Genomic DNA, 15,247 nt, shown 5'->3' on the forward strand with positions numbered 1-15,247 from the left:
CCCATCATCCCTGACCACTGAGTACGTTGCTTAGCCCCACGATGTCTGGGCATGCAGGGTTGAAAAGTACCATGTTGTGCTTCTGAACAACAGTGTATACATCTATCACTGCAACTGAAGTAGAATAGGTTTACTAAACTTGGCCCCTTCCTTGCAAAGCTGCACTTAGAATAAATATCTTGCAGAACTGCACATCTTTTCTTTTCTTTTTTTAAAAAAAGTCGTAATAATTAGGCATCGTAGTCCAGGCATAATAAATCTACTGGCATATGTGGCAGACTGAGCATGCAACCCCAAGTCTACTAACAGTGGTGCAGTCCAGAAGAGGTGGACAAGGACTGCAGGCTTGTTTCTGTACCTTGCCTCGTACCCTTGGCATATAACCTAAAAATATCCACAATTTCACAGGCTCCTGAGCTTCCTCCCTTTTTTGCACAGATAATACAGTCTTAGGTGCATTGGCAATAGTCTCCAGGAAATAAATAAGATTCTCTTTTTGAAGGCTGCAGTATTAGGTCCACGTGTTAGGGTGCAAGTCCCACTGAGGTCGATGGGGTTTAGTTGTCAGTAAACCAGGCTGCGTATCTCTTCTTCAGACATAATGAACGAGGCTGACCTCAAAACAATGCAAGCCCTGCCAAGGAACAATTTTGGGAAGAGGGGGAAAAATGCGGCAAACAGCTGCTCTTGCCTTTGTCTGGTTGAATTGTTAAACTTACCGCAGTGAAGTCCCAGGAACTCCTGGGTTTTAGCAACTTTTTACATACTTTCGAAGGTGGAGCAGTTTTTAAAGCAGGAAGGGAGTTCAATTTTGAGCTTTAAAACCCCAAACCTAACCTCCAACATACTCAAGTGCATGGGCTGCTCTTCAGATCTTATTGGGATTCCCAGTCCTGCCAGGATCTTATCAGGATTCCTGATTACAGGGCGGGTTTCCTAATACATTCAATCAAACATGCTTAAAGAACTTTTCAGACCTATTCAGTAATCACAGGAAGGTCTGAAAAGCAGCCCATATACCTGGAGCTGTTGTGTGCTGGTGTGTTGTGTCCCCCTCCCCAGTTTTACAGCTTACAGGTTCAGACGAATGCCAGCATGCTGCTTATGTTTTGTGTTAACCATGGTTAGCTTTAGTGCATGTGCAATGCTAAACTATGGATAAGGCAAATGAGGGAAAGGTGTGAGAGTAGGACCAAGCTTGTGTTCCCAAGGTTGGCTACGAATTTTGCAAACTGTGGTTTGAGGGAGTCAGCAAGATATCTGCACTGGGTGACTGAGTTTTGGCTTTGATCTGGCCTAGGACTGTGGGTGGTTTTTGGCTTCCTTAAGCTGTATGTGGGAGTAGGGTTTTCGTTGCAGAACGGTGTCTCTCTCAAATACTTCTGATCACATTGGCATCCTTTGAATATTCAGTGTTGTCGAATGCTTGAAAGGGCTGGTTAAAGGTTTGGTTATACGGTGGAGCATAAGTCTGTGGGTTATAAGAATGGGAGAATTTGTATGGAGAGTATCATCTAGTACGCTTCCTGTCCAGCTTCTGTGTCACAAGTGCTTTCATTTTAAATCTTTTTAAAGGTCTGTCTGCTTCTAGGATGATCGCCCTGTGGGTTGTTAAACGTGCCATCAGCCCAGATTATGGAAGCACACTGCTCTTAAGGAAATGGCAATAGCCTTGTGTGGTCTTCTTAATGCATAATCGATAAGGCCTGTCAGCTGGGTCTTTAAATTAAGAATCTGCTTTTTGAAACCAATAAGGACAGTGGTTTATCCACGGGAGGGAATTTTAAGGATGCCATGAACTCTGTGTCCAGGGAATAGTATTTATGTCCCAGTATAGGACATAAATAAAAATAAAAATGTCCTGGTATAGGACATTTTATAAAAAGGAAGTGGGTACCAGCATCTTCAGCAAGGTGGAATGGGCACCCCTCCCTTCCCACCATATGATTCGAATGACCATCAAATGCCACTGTGATCCAGAGCCCCACAGAGCTTTTTATGTAACCAGGCCATCCTATTCATTTATGTGCGTGGGAGCATAGCCGCATACAGGACTACATGAACAGCTCTGCTGCCTCCATTGCAATGAATGGGACCAATCCTGGCTGGTGAAGGATGTGTCTGTGTTTAGCCGTGTAAGAAATCAGTGCCTGTATAAAGAGGCCACAGTCTTTAGCATACCTTTGAACCGCATGTTCTAAATATTCAATAGGCAACACCTTGTCTGGTGCCATGGGTCTGAATCCCTAATCTCTGGGGAATCAGGCTCTGGCTCCCTGTTGTTTGAGACACCCTAGCTGGGAATGGTGTTTGCTTTGGTGCAGAATCTATTGCTGCACCGTACATCTCTAGATAACTTCCTGGGTTTATTTTTGAATTACGTTTCTTAGTTGCTAGTCCTCTGGACGTGGGAAACCTTTGACCCTCCAGATGTTGCTGAACTTCAACTCATATAAGTCCCAGCCAGCATGTCCAGTGGTTATGGATGATGGGAGTTGTAGTTCAGCAACATTCTGCCCAAAGGTTCCTCGCATCTGCTTAGGACACAAGAAAAATACATAGGTGTGAAGGGCTACGGTAATGTCAAATAATATGCGTAAACACTGTCAGAACACAGACTAAAATAGTAATCAGTGATTACCTTTTAAAAATCTTTAAAGATGTTAAGAGGTCCAGGTGAGCAGAAACATCTTTGGCCGGTACCAAAGATGCTACTGTGGGTACCAGGTAGGCTCTGAAGAGGGAGGATGTTCAGGGGCATCTTGTGTCAGGAAGGGCTGCTTGGCCTTCTGCCGCTGCTGCTGCCACTACTACCTACCTGCTTCTCCTGCTGCCACCTGTCACAGACAGAGAAGCAGCAGTGCCATTGGCACCAGTTTTGGGAAGATTGCACTGATTTGAGGTCAGTTCTCAGCCAAAAGGGACACGATCTTGCTCAAAATCAGTGCCACTGCTGGCAGCACTTCTCTGCCAGTGGTGGAGGCAGGTGGGGCATCTGTGGACATGCTGCCTAGGGGGTTTCTGCCACCTGAAGCAGCAGTCTCCCCCTGCCTAATGGCTGGGCCGGATCTGGGATGGGGGGACAGCACTGAAAAGGCTCCCTCTCCAACTGCCACTGCCCATACTTTGGATGGAGAGGAAACTTGTGGAAGGGCCTCCTCTTGATTATCTTAGGACATGGGTAGGCATGTATGGGAAGAGGCATCCCTTTAGTTAGTGTGGTCCCAAGCCATGTAGGGCTTTATAGGTCAACAGTAGCATTTTGACCTCAATGTTCTCTTTGTTCTGAGCAATTAATAGAAATGGCTTGGAGATCTCTTTGCTCCCTTTCCAGATCCATCTATTACCTCACCTGTTTAATGTGCGTGTCCTGTTTTCCCTGTTTGGCCCTGTGCCCTATTAGCTGGATCTGACCTGTTTCCTGGGCTTTAATTCCTATCCTGCATTGCTGTCTAGGCTCTGTAGAGCAATACCTGATATTGCAAGGTCCGGTCCTCTGCACGGCAACTCTTTTCTCACTTGGGTCCAATCTGCACATGTGCTTTAGCAACAAAACAGAAATGTGGGAGATGGTCTCTGAAGGAGCATGCATTTACGTATTGATGAGAGGCTACTGTCGTTTCAGCAGAAGCCGTTTGCGCCTTGTGGGGCTCAGACTTGCTGAACAAACAGATTCTAAGATCTGATTCAGATGGTTGGCCATCTGGAATAGTGCATACACAATGGGGTGCATGCATGTTGTTACTGCACATATGATATGATATCTGGTTTGGGTCCATGCGCATACTAGTGTACTTATGCTCTGCCAAGTTCCCATGATTCTTCTGATTTTCTCCCATGATTTTTGAGGCAGAAGAATCATAGGAACTGTATGAACACACATGCCGAAGTACACACACGTGGTCCAACGCACATAACCCGGTGCAGCAAAGATCAAATATTATATTCAGATGCCCATCTATGGGAGCCTAGTTGGCAGAGAAATATGAACTTTGAAAGATGCTTCCAATGTAATTGATTATATGAAACGGAAAAACTCACAGAGGAGACTCTATTTCTCATGCTTCTTGCTACTTTCTGGTGTCAAATCAAACACGTGGCTATTTTCATCAGAAGATGTTGAAGGGTGTGCATTGCTACATTAGTGACTTGTGAAATCCCAGTCCTTTACTGCTGGTTATGAATAGCTAGGCTTTGTGGGAAGCCAAAATTAATCCTCAGCCATACTGGGTTATTTGTCATATCACTGTTCTGGCTTGTATGATGATACAGGCATTTCCTCTTTCTTTTTCTAACCAAAGAATATATTGACTTGAGGCTCCTAAATTTTTGTATTGGAGAGTGCTGGGTAGGTAGAACTCAAGGTAATAATATAATAACATAAAAACCATCGAATTTCATACACAGTTCATAAGAATCACAAAATTTAGATCAAACAACGGACCATAAAACACTACCAATGGAAAGAAAAACATTCCGTCAAATGCTGTTTTGGACAGGCATGTTTTAACTAATTGCGTAAAAGAGCATAGTGTCAGGGCCTCACAGAGCATTACACAGCATGGGAGGCACCACAGAAAAGACCTTCCTCCGAGTAGTCACTTCTCAAGTGACTATGGCATCCAGAACAAGGCCTCAGATGTTGAGCAGAGCATGCATGGAGAAAAATACAATCTGAAAAAGAAAAAGGATGCCAATGAACTTATGTTATGCCAGGCTATCTACTCCACAGGCCAAATTAGCCATGGGTAAAATGGAGGCAACTGCTGAGCCCATCTCCCCAGTTCTTATTATTATTATATGGGTTTCAGTTTCTTCGCTGCCAACCCAGTTTTGGGATTGAAAGCAGTGCTTTCAGGTTGAGGACAAAATATTTCCTGGGGGAAATGCTGTGCATTTGTGGATGTCCACTTTTTTCTTTTTCAAAATGGCTCACTGCTGTTGTATCCCCTACCCTTATCTTCCTGCCGCTGTTTCAGTACCACCACCCTTCTGTTTAGGGGTTTTCTCTGCAGCCAGTTGGGGATCACAAAATGAATGTGATGGCATCACTGAGGGCCAACAAAACCTACTCTGGGCAATGGAAAAAGGTGACTACAGTGATACCTCGGGTTAAGCACTTGTTCTGGAGGTCCGTTCTTAACCTGAAACTGTTCTTAACCTGAAGCACCACTTTAGCTAATGGGGCCTCCCGCTGCCGCCGCACTGCCGGAGCATGATTCCTGTTCTCATCCTGAAGCAAAGTTCTTAACCCGAGGTACTATTTCTGGGTTAGCGGAAGAAGTGTATCTGAAGAAGTGTGCATGCACACGAAAGCTCATACCAAGAACTAACTTAGTTGGTCTTTAAGGTGCTACTGGAAGGAATTTTTTTTGTTTTGACTATGGCAGACCAACACGGCTACCTATCTGTAACTGGGTTAGCGGAGTCTGTAACCTGAAGCGTATGTAGCCCGAGGTACCACTATATTTGTCTGCTGAGGCTGATGAAGGTTTTCATGAAAATCTCTTTCCGTCCTTCCAATCTTAGCCCTTTCCTTTACCAAACATCTTCTTGCAGCGAAATAAATTAAAAACAGCAACAGACATAACCACAAAATGCAATTCAGTATGCTTTAGTGCTCTCAAATCAATTCTAATGCACTTCAAACCCGAAATCACAAAATAAGGTAATTTTTACTGGTGCGCCGTGGCAAGGAATAAAAGCTGCGTAGGGAAGACATTTCTTAGTTATGCCTTGCCTTGCTTAGATTTTATAATTTTTATTTTTCCTCTTTGCTTACCTCGCACCTTTAAGATCTCATTTGCACATGATGAAAGACCTATACGCAGATTCCTATTTCCGTGTAGGAATTTGCCAAAACCTCTCATCTTAAAGGAAGCATGCATCCTTGGGGATTAGCACACTATTTGCTTTGGCATGTTCTTCTGTGCAGCTCCCAGACACTCCTGCCTGAATAATTCAGCCCCTTTCCCCATCTTACCTGTGAGTCAGATCACTCCCCTGCTGCCTTGTGCTTGGGATTTGGTTGTACAGCCCTTAAGCGAGAACTGTATAATTCAAACAGACAAAAAGTGCTGTGATTTATGAGTGGCGTGAGCTATCATGGCAAGAGCTTACTTCATGAGAGCTGAATCTGATGAAACAGGCTGAGGCCAATGTTGATCTCAAATGGCACAAAGCCCCATGAGGCCTACTTCAAAATCACATAGGATCACTTCATGCTGATGACTGTTAGGTTCAAAATATCCTTCGTTTGCTCATGCTCATGAGGTATGGTGGTTAGAAATTCCTGCCTCATCTTCTTTAAATGCTCTGTAATAATCTTCCATATACTTTGGAAAGTTGTTTGTCTGTTTGCTATGCATTTTGATACCTTTTAACCGCAACCATGACACACCCTCCCAACATTTCTCTGATGAAAACAAGGAAGTCCTGGTGGTTCCTGAGATCAAGGAGCAGGTTTTCATCTATGTTTGGAGACAATGTGACTCCATTTTGAATCAAGATCGCAAATGATGGCTCTCAAAACTGCATTAATTTACAGTGGTACCTCAGGTTACATACGCTTCAGGTTACAGACTCCACTAACCCAGAAATCGTGCTCCAGTAGTGCAGCAGCAGCAGCAGCAGGAGGCCCCATTAGCTAAAGTGGTGCTTCAGGTTAAGAACAGTTTCAGGTTAAGAACGGACCTCTGGAACGAATTAAGTACTTAACCCGAGGTACCACTGTAAACCTAATTTTGCCTGCTCATTCTTGAGATAAAACAGCAGGTCTTTGTCTATGTTTGGATACAATCAGATTTCATTTTGGATCAAGTCAGTGGGCTGAACCTTTCAAAACAGCACTGATTTTCACCACTAATTTCAAAACTGCTCTGGTTATTTTGTTTCTTAGAGTGCCCTAGCAGTGCCATGTAGGCGGCTATTAATTATTATTATTTTAGTTTATTACCTGCCTTTTACCCTTACCCTCAGGTCCTGGGGCAGATTACAATAAATTTTAACACATCATTAAAAACAGTTTAAAATAAATTACTATCACGAGAGTATGGTCTATCCTAAAAATATGCATCTCAGTTGTCAGGGTTAAGAGGTGCACCTTCAGCAGCTGACGGAAACTGTAAAATGAAGGTGCCTGACACATCTCTTTGTGGAAGGAGTTCCAACTATTCTTGTGTTCTGCGATACGTGCATTTATTCGTCTGTTTGTTTGTCCAATGTACGTGGCTGGGCAGACTTTGCAGGGTATTTCATAGACCCCTTGGTTTTCCAACTGGATTTTATCCTTGGGGTTTCTGAGGATATTGGCTATTTTTTGGTTGGCGCAAAAGGCTGTTTTGATATTGTGTTTATGGAGGATTTTGCTAATTTTATCTGTAGTGCCCTTGATATAAGGAAGGAGGGCCATGCCATTGTTTTCTTCTGTGTCTTGGTTTTTGGGGGGTGTTTCTTTTTGGATTAGCTTCGTAACTGGCTCCCTAGGACACACTATCTACCGGAAAAAAACACACACCAACCGCTACTTACATGCACAATCACACCACCACCCTGCACAAATAAACTCCGTAGCCAAGACTCTCATCTCCAGAACCAAACGCCTGGCTGACAAAGACCACTTGACAACTGAGTTACAGAATCTCTCAAATGTGTTAATTGCCAATGGATACCAGCAAAACAGGGTTACGAAGCTAATCCAAAAAGAAACACACACAAGAATGCCGTCAAAAAAGAAGAAAAAACTTCCTCTCTCTTCCAACACATGAAAGAAACAGGACACGAAATTAATTTTGCAGATTCCAAATTGCTCTCTAACATGGAACATCACCACAAGAGAATAATCATGGAAGCCATCGAGATAGAGAAACACCCTCACAACATGAACAAGCGTGACGACACATCCCGCTTGCCAGACATCTGGAAATTAGCCCTCCCCACAAAAACTGACACCAGATCCAGAGGCACACAGAACGCCATCACCAATCAACCACACCAGACCCAAACCCAGACCCTCTCCACAGATAAATTACAGACACCATCCAGTAGCCAAACCATGGTGGCACCTCCGGATGCTGCACCCCCCTGCAATCCCTACACAGATCTGGCTGGCACAGGCCACAAAACCACAGCTCGCCCCTATACACGAAGCCAAGCCAGAGCACAACTAAATGTAGTACACCCATCTTCTCAGAAAAACTCTTCACAAAGTTCAAGAGGTCAAGACACAAAGGCTTTAGCAACTAATCCACACCTAATGACCCACCTAAGTGGTACTCAGGATATCACTCAAGAAATCACTCAAGATATCCCTCAAGCAATTAAGGAACAAAAGAAGAAAAGGCACACTAGCCTGGGAACTTCCTCTCTGCCCAGAACATTGGAGGCCACACCTCCTCAACAGTATTTATAGGAACTCAAACACTGAGATCCTGCTCTGTTCCAGTAACAAGAAGCCGAAAGCACCAGCCTGAAGATGACGAGTGAGACCTCGTCGAAACGTCGCCTAGACACCCCAACTTTTACACGGGAAGATACCCGAGGACACCAAAACCTGCATTCCTGTACCCGTGAAAATCTACGAAAGCATATATATATATATATATATATATAGAGAGAGAGAGAGAGAGAGAGAGAGAGAGAGAGAGAGAAAATAATTCCCTAGATGCCAAAATCCTGGTTTGGGGCAATCTCTCTTTGGTGAGAGAAGCCCAGCAGAGACTTAAAAAAACAAAATATGCAGTAAAATAAAGGGTGGAAATACAGGCTCTTACACACTTTCAAAATATGCCTCCCCCCAAAGTGAGTTCCAAAATGACCCCTTAAAAAGTTTCCCTCTTCGCCAAGCATAGGAAAAGGACCACAGTTTTGGTAAGTTAAAAAGTGATTTACTTACAAACTCTCCAAAGGTCAGATTCATGTGCTTTAGAAAGTTGCACAGGTAGTAAAACGTAGCTTAGTGGTGACAGTTCTTAAATTATTGGTATAGCAACTCAAGAATGGCTTGTGAGAGCCATGTGGCTGGAAGGAGCAGCTCAGAGCTGCTCACACACCAAAGCTCACATATAAACTAGAGAAGAATAAAGTCCTGATTACCTAGTTTCTCCCAAGGTGAAGAGAACTGGACATAGCTAAGCCTGGCAGGACAGCTTACTCTATGGTATTAACCCCTGCATGCATAATCTAAACTTCAGCATGTTGCTTATATGAGGCTGGTTAGCCCGCAATATCCTTGATTTTTCAAACTGCTGATTACCCACTTCTTTGCAGTATGGTGTTGCTGCAAAACCCTATAGCTGTGTATTATCATAGAGTTTCTAGTTGCCTCTAGAAAGTTTATGATGTTATCAAGACCCTCCCCTATCGTCTGTCTCCAGCATCTAGAATCCAGTGATAATTTCCTTTTGGACATGGGATTCTATTTAGTTTTTGTAGCTAAAAACCACTGATACACCATGAAGCTGTCCACCCCAAGGTTGTAGCAAGGCTACCTTCTTCATCTGTTACATGTGAACTGGATTATTATCCTTGAATTGGGACTTCCAGGACTATCCTGCAAGGGCAGCGAGTGGCAGCAGCACGCTTTGAGCTGATTGCATGGGTATGATCTTGGGAGTGATTTGCGAGACACCCAGCTTTCCTTAACAAAGGCTGATTAGGGTTTCTGTTTTGGAAACGCAACATTAACGTCCTCCTTTGTAGATGTTGGAAGGCACCTAGCCTGCATGGCTAAGCAGGATCAGTGTTTGTCTCCTGCTCTGTACTATGACTCATTCATTAAAAGTAATTATTGCAGAGGCTAAAGTATTAGCTGCTGATTTGTCTTTTGGAGCGTGCCTGTATTATCTGTGGAAACAGGTGTTGCCTGCTTTGCCGAGTCCTTGCAAACCCTACGAAACAGAAATTGACAGATTGAATTAATTGCCGAAATGTCGTTATAAGTAAACATCCTTCGGCTCCAATTTGGAAATCCAAAAGGGGTTCCAGCGAAGCAGGCATGTTGATTTACAGCCAGCGACAAGCATCAATTAGCACTCAGCCTGTGTGGCAGAAACGAGATAGCGTGATGCTTAACAGAGGATGCTCATCTGTTTGTTGGTTGTTTTCCCTTCCATTGCTTTTGTCCTTTGGCAACAGTTAGAAGCAATAAGAAGGGCACCTTCTCTACGTCTCCTTTGCACCCCAGTGCAAATTTAAACCTGTGCAAACAATTGCAGGGGTGGTGTGGTGTGGGGAGTAGCTATTTTTAGCTATTGGTCCGGCATTTTTCAGTCTACAGCATTTTTTTTATCTTGGGGCCTTTTCAGGGCAGAATTAGATGTTTGGGGATTTATGCAGTCTGCTGCCAACTGTGTTGTAGCCAGGATGATCAAAGCACACACTCCAGCTTGCCCACTTAACAACGACCCCAATGCTTGAGGTAACCTCACAACCTGTGGCGGGCATTTTTTAAAGTCATCCTGTGGCGACCTTGACTGCTGTTTGCATGTTCTGCGGCCGCCAACCAACCGGCACTGCAATCCACATTTGCTGTATGTCACTGAAAACCCTGGTTGCCAAAAGGGGTTGTGGGACTGGGCCCTGGGCAGGTACATAAAAGGCTTGAGGCACAGACCCAGATTTTGCATTTGATTTGCATATGTGAACACATGCATATCTAATGCAAATTTAGGTCAACTTTCAGAGAAGAAAGCAAAACAAAAAATTTCTGGCTCGTGCTATGGGGGTACTAAGAGGATTTAGTGGGGCTGGAACATTAACTTTTCTTCTGGTCAAATTAAGTTGGTGGGTGCCTTAGCTCTGTGGGGTCATGGCAAGATTTTTTTTGAGGCCAATACATTTGTGTGTCTCTGGTCAAATTAAAGTGGAGGTCAGTTTGGGTCTTGCATGTACCGTATTTTTCGCTCCATAAGACGCATCTGACCATAAGACACACCTAGTTTTTAGAGGAGGAAAGGGGAAATACCCCATTTTTGGGGGGGATCAGCTCACAGTTGTGCAGCTTCTTTTGCAAAGGGGAAAAGCTCCTTTTTTTGAGGATCAGCTCAAAGTTGTTGAACTTACTTTGCAAAGGGGAAAAATCCTGTTTTTATGGGGTTCAACTCACAGTTCTTCAGCTTCTTTAGGAATGAAAGGGAGCCATTTTTACAGTTTCTAGACAGATACAGTGGTACCTCGCAAGATGAATGCCTCGCAAGACGAAAAACTCGCAAGACGAAAGGGTTTTTGGTTTTTTGAGTTGCTTCGCAAGACGAATTTCCCTATGGGCTTGCTTTGCAAGATGAAAACGTCTTGCAAGTTTGTTTCCTTTTTCTTAAAACCGTTAATACCCAGGGTGCATTGCTTGAAGAGGTGCAGTTGCACGCGGTGTGGTAGCCTTTTTTGAGGTTTTTGAAGACTTTGGTGATTTTTGAAGCTTTCCCAAAACTTCTTTTGAAACCGTGCTTCGCAAGACGAAAAATTCGCAAGACGAAAAAACTCGCAGAACGAATTAATTTCGTCTTGCGAGGCACCACTGTAATGTAATCAGCCAGTCACATGTCGCTGGGGAAACAAACAGCCTCTGCCTCCAGAACATCCAACAATGGAGGCCTGGGCAAGGGGCCGGGGCCGGAAAGGGAGCCAGTGATCGCTCCACATTCGCTCCATGAGACGCACAGACATTTCCCCTTACTTTTTAGGAGGAAAAAAGTGCGTCTTATGGAGCGAAAAATACGGCACTTCACTTTGCCCAGCTGCCCTGTAAGCAAAGTCTTTTTTAATAGTGTTAAATACGTATGTAGAAGGGGCAGGAGATCTAGGGATCAGGGCTTCTACTTTCCCCAGAACAGCAAAGCACCTGAGCCTAGAAGCAGCTTGAGTCATCACCTGAAAACATAAGGAGATCAGAAGATCAGAAGAGCCTTGCTGGATCAACCCAAGAGGCCTATCTAGTCTAGCATCCTGTTTTCACAGTGGTCAACCGGATGTCCATGGCAAGGCCACAAACAGGGCCTGAACGCAACAGCCCTCTCTCCTTCTGTGGTCTCCAGAAACTGGCATACCGCCTCCGAGAGTGGCTACTAGCCAAAATGCCTCTAGAGTTTTAAGCTTGGAGGAGTCGCTTGCGAAAGATCAGGTTGTGTGTTCATTGCGGTCAATATAACATGATGGAACAAGCCAGTGTCTTTTGTTCTCCACTACTCTTCTCTAAATGTGAAAAGAAATTGGATGTTGAGAGTAAAAACACAGTGGGTAATGGGAACTTACTTCACAGCCACAGGCAGGTTCCAGAGGAGCAGCTGTTTTAGCCTATTGTGGCAAGAACAACAAGGAGTTCTGTAGCACCTTTGAGGCTTAACAGTTTTATTGTAGCCGAAGCTTTCACGGATTAGAACCCACTTCCTTGTGTACCTGATGAAATGTACTCTGACTATTTAATGAAAGCTCATGGCGCAATACGGTTTCTAGTCTTGGAGGTGCCATGAAACCCTTTAAGCTATTGGACTCTTGCAAATTTCAGGGATGTGGCGTAACCTCTTTGCCGTGAGAAATCAGAGGAAACAATGGGAAGGAGAAATGTTAGCAGATTTGTCACCCACAAGACAGTTTTTGGAGGCAGACATGGGTTTCTCCTTCTCTCACCCAGCTGCCAGGAAAGATACTGTCCATGCTTGCTGTAGTTATGTTCTGCCACATAATACCAAACCCCAGCCTTGCAGAACACTGTGCTGTTTTCCTGTGTCCCTATTGCTGCATATTCTCTAACAAGGATGGGGAACGTGGGACCCCCCCCATATGTTGTTGGACTACAGCTCCCATCATCTCTGATCATGGCCTGTGCTGGCTGGAGCTGATGGGAGTTGTAGCCCAGAAATATCTAAAGAGCCAAATTCTCAATGCTGTGAGGCTATGTAAAGTAATTCCCTTATGGTGGTTCTTTTTTTTAAAGTGAAAGGATGTATGGCTTGGCATGCCTACCTTGTACACAGCTCCATTCAGTTGGTTCACAGTTACAGTTACTTGGTGGTGTACGATAAATCAATTCAGGGCCTGCCCAATTCATTTTGCCGCCTGAGGCAGAGGTCATCCCCTCTCATTCATGTCCTGAAGCTAACCTAACTGGCAGTTGACCCAGTCCTTCACTTAAGGACTGGGGGCTAGTTTAGAAGGGGGCACAGAACAGGTCACGTCACTCACATGGTTCTATCCTCCCAACATTTTACAGCCACTTTAGGCAGGCGCCTCACTCTGCCTAATGCTCGGGCCGGCCCTGCATCCTGAAAGGCATGCACAAATGTGATTGAAACAGGGCAAGAGAGAGGGAAGAGGAATAGTGTATGCTCCCGTTCCTTCTCTAAATTGCAGACTGGATGAGATCCTCAATCGAAAGCACTGTGGAAGAAGGCACACATCTTCCCCCTCCTTTTCTTTTATAAGCGAGTTGGGGGTCACTTAGACTGGGGAGAGGGCAAGGGAAGAAAGGGGTTGATCGTCCTTGCCCAAAGTGCCACTTCCCTGATCTTTCTGACAGCTGCACAGGGCTGCTAATTATTACATTTTAATTAGTCTCCCAGGCCCCATCTAGTTGGCCCTTTACTACAGCTAACTTTCAGCAGCTTTTACAATTTCTCTCTCTGAGAAGATGTAGAGACATGGGAATTGGAATTACCTGAGGGGCTAGGATTCTTCAATTCTCAGTGAAGTCTCGGAACCGCCTTTCCCATAGCTTGATGCGGGTGGGGGTGTTTCAAATCAAAAACTGATTTGGGGTTTGCAGAGGAGATCAGTGTCTGCTGTGGAGATGCGGTTGTTTTAATTGAAGGGGTGTGGAGTGCAGGTTACAGGTTTGTGATACCTTTTTCTAGTTTCCAGCCTTATGGCAACTGAAAGAGGAGGCAAGAATTTATTACATTAAATGACTAATTAAACCACTTAGCTGCCTGACAACTAAAATTACTATTTGAAGCCACCCTGAAAGCCTTCAATTAAGTGTGTACAGCTGAGAGATGTGCGACAGTGGCAGTCTGGACTGTGCAGTGATTTTTTTTAAGGGAGCGGGGAGGTTTGGCTGAGTCGAACTGATTGATGTTCGTGTTGTGGCACAATGCCCCCAAACGGGAGCTTAATATAACTTTTTTGCCTTCTGAATATGTCCCAGTTTGTCTGATGAGATCTTCCTTTCAGGGCTTGATCTTCAGAGGCCTTATGTTAACTGTAGTGCCATGGGTGGGAGACAGATGTCCTCATTAATAAACCAAACTGTGCGCTACCATCACAATGGACGCCTTAGCTAAGAGCTGAGTTGAAGATGCCAAGGAGTGTGACTGATCAAGGAGATGAGGATCTTCCTTACGAAGGCTGACTCTCTCTGCTGAAAAATAACTCCTTGATAGGGTGGGCCTGTGTCTGATTTTATGGAGGGGAGTCCTCTGTTTGAAGGAGTCCTTTGAATGACTCTCTGTTCTGAATGCAGCTTAAAGTTACAGAATCATAAGTAGGGAGAGGTGAGTTATATTGTATTTCTATTTAAATTATAGCAATTATTTGTTAGTTTCTACGTATGCATATAAATTTTATGCACATCTGTTCCCTCTTTTGATGATGCAAGAGGAATTTATCAGCATTCTGTCTTCTTCGTGCTGATTTGGGGAGTTCCCAAAATGTTTTATTTTCTTTACTTCTGCAAACTGGGGGATTCTGCTGAGCCTGCTGATTCCTCCATCTTGTGCACAGGCAGTGCCGTTCTGGCTGCATAACCAGCAACATTCATAGCAGAAGCATCATTAATAAAGGGAATGGTACAAATAGCCTGATGTACCATAACAGAAGCCTCCCTTTCTGATTGCACATGTCAGTGCGTCTATTTCAATCCTCCATAGCCTATAAAATTGCACTAAGGCAGAGGCGCCATCTTCTTAAGAGGATTGAGGGGGCCTGTGTTGATGCTGCGTGATGTCATACGATGCCCTGACATCACGCACATGACGCCATACGACACTCTGAAATTGCGCAATGCCGCAAGGAGCCAGAGCGGAGCCGAATGCCCCCTGAATATTAGGGGGCTGATGTACTAAGGGATCCAGGGGTGGAAGGGAGGAGAGGCAGTGATAGCCTTGCGTTGTACTGTACAATAATTGCTTTGTGAAGCACATTCTAGCCCAATGTGTCACTGAAGTTTTGATGGGACCTGGTGCATGGGATTGAAACACAAGCCCTGTGACACAAGTGGTGTGAAGGGACACCGGAGAATTAATTACATGCCTGCCAT

General features: G+C 44.4%; 1 protein-coding gene across 7 annotated transcripts in view; it reads left to right on the forward strand.

The window, feature by feature from the left end:
- The window catches only part of PDZD2 (PDZ domain containing 2), a 233,036-nt gene that overhangs the window by 133,145 nt on the left and 84,644 nt on the right, over positions 1-15,247 (forward strand). The gene's annotated exons all lie outside the window — the stretch shown is intronic.

This window comes from Podarcis muralis, chromosome 11 (assembly GCF_964188315.1).
Source record: "Podarcis muralis chromosome 11, rPodMur119.hap1.1, whole genome shotgun sequence".
Classification (NCBI taxonomy): Eukaryota; Metazoa; Chordata; class Lepidosauria; order Squamata; family Lacertidae; genus Podarcis; species Podarcis muralis.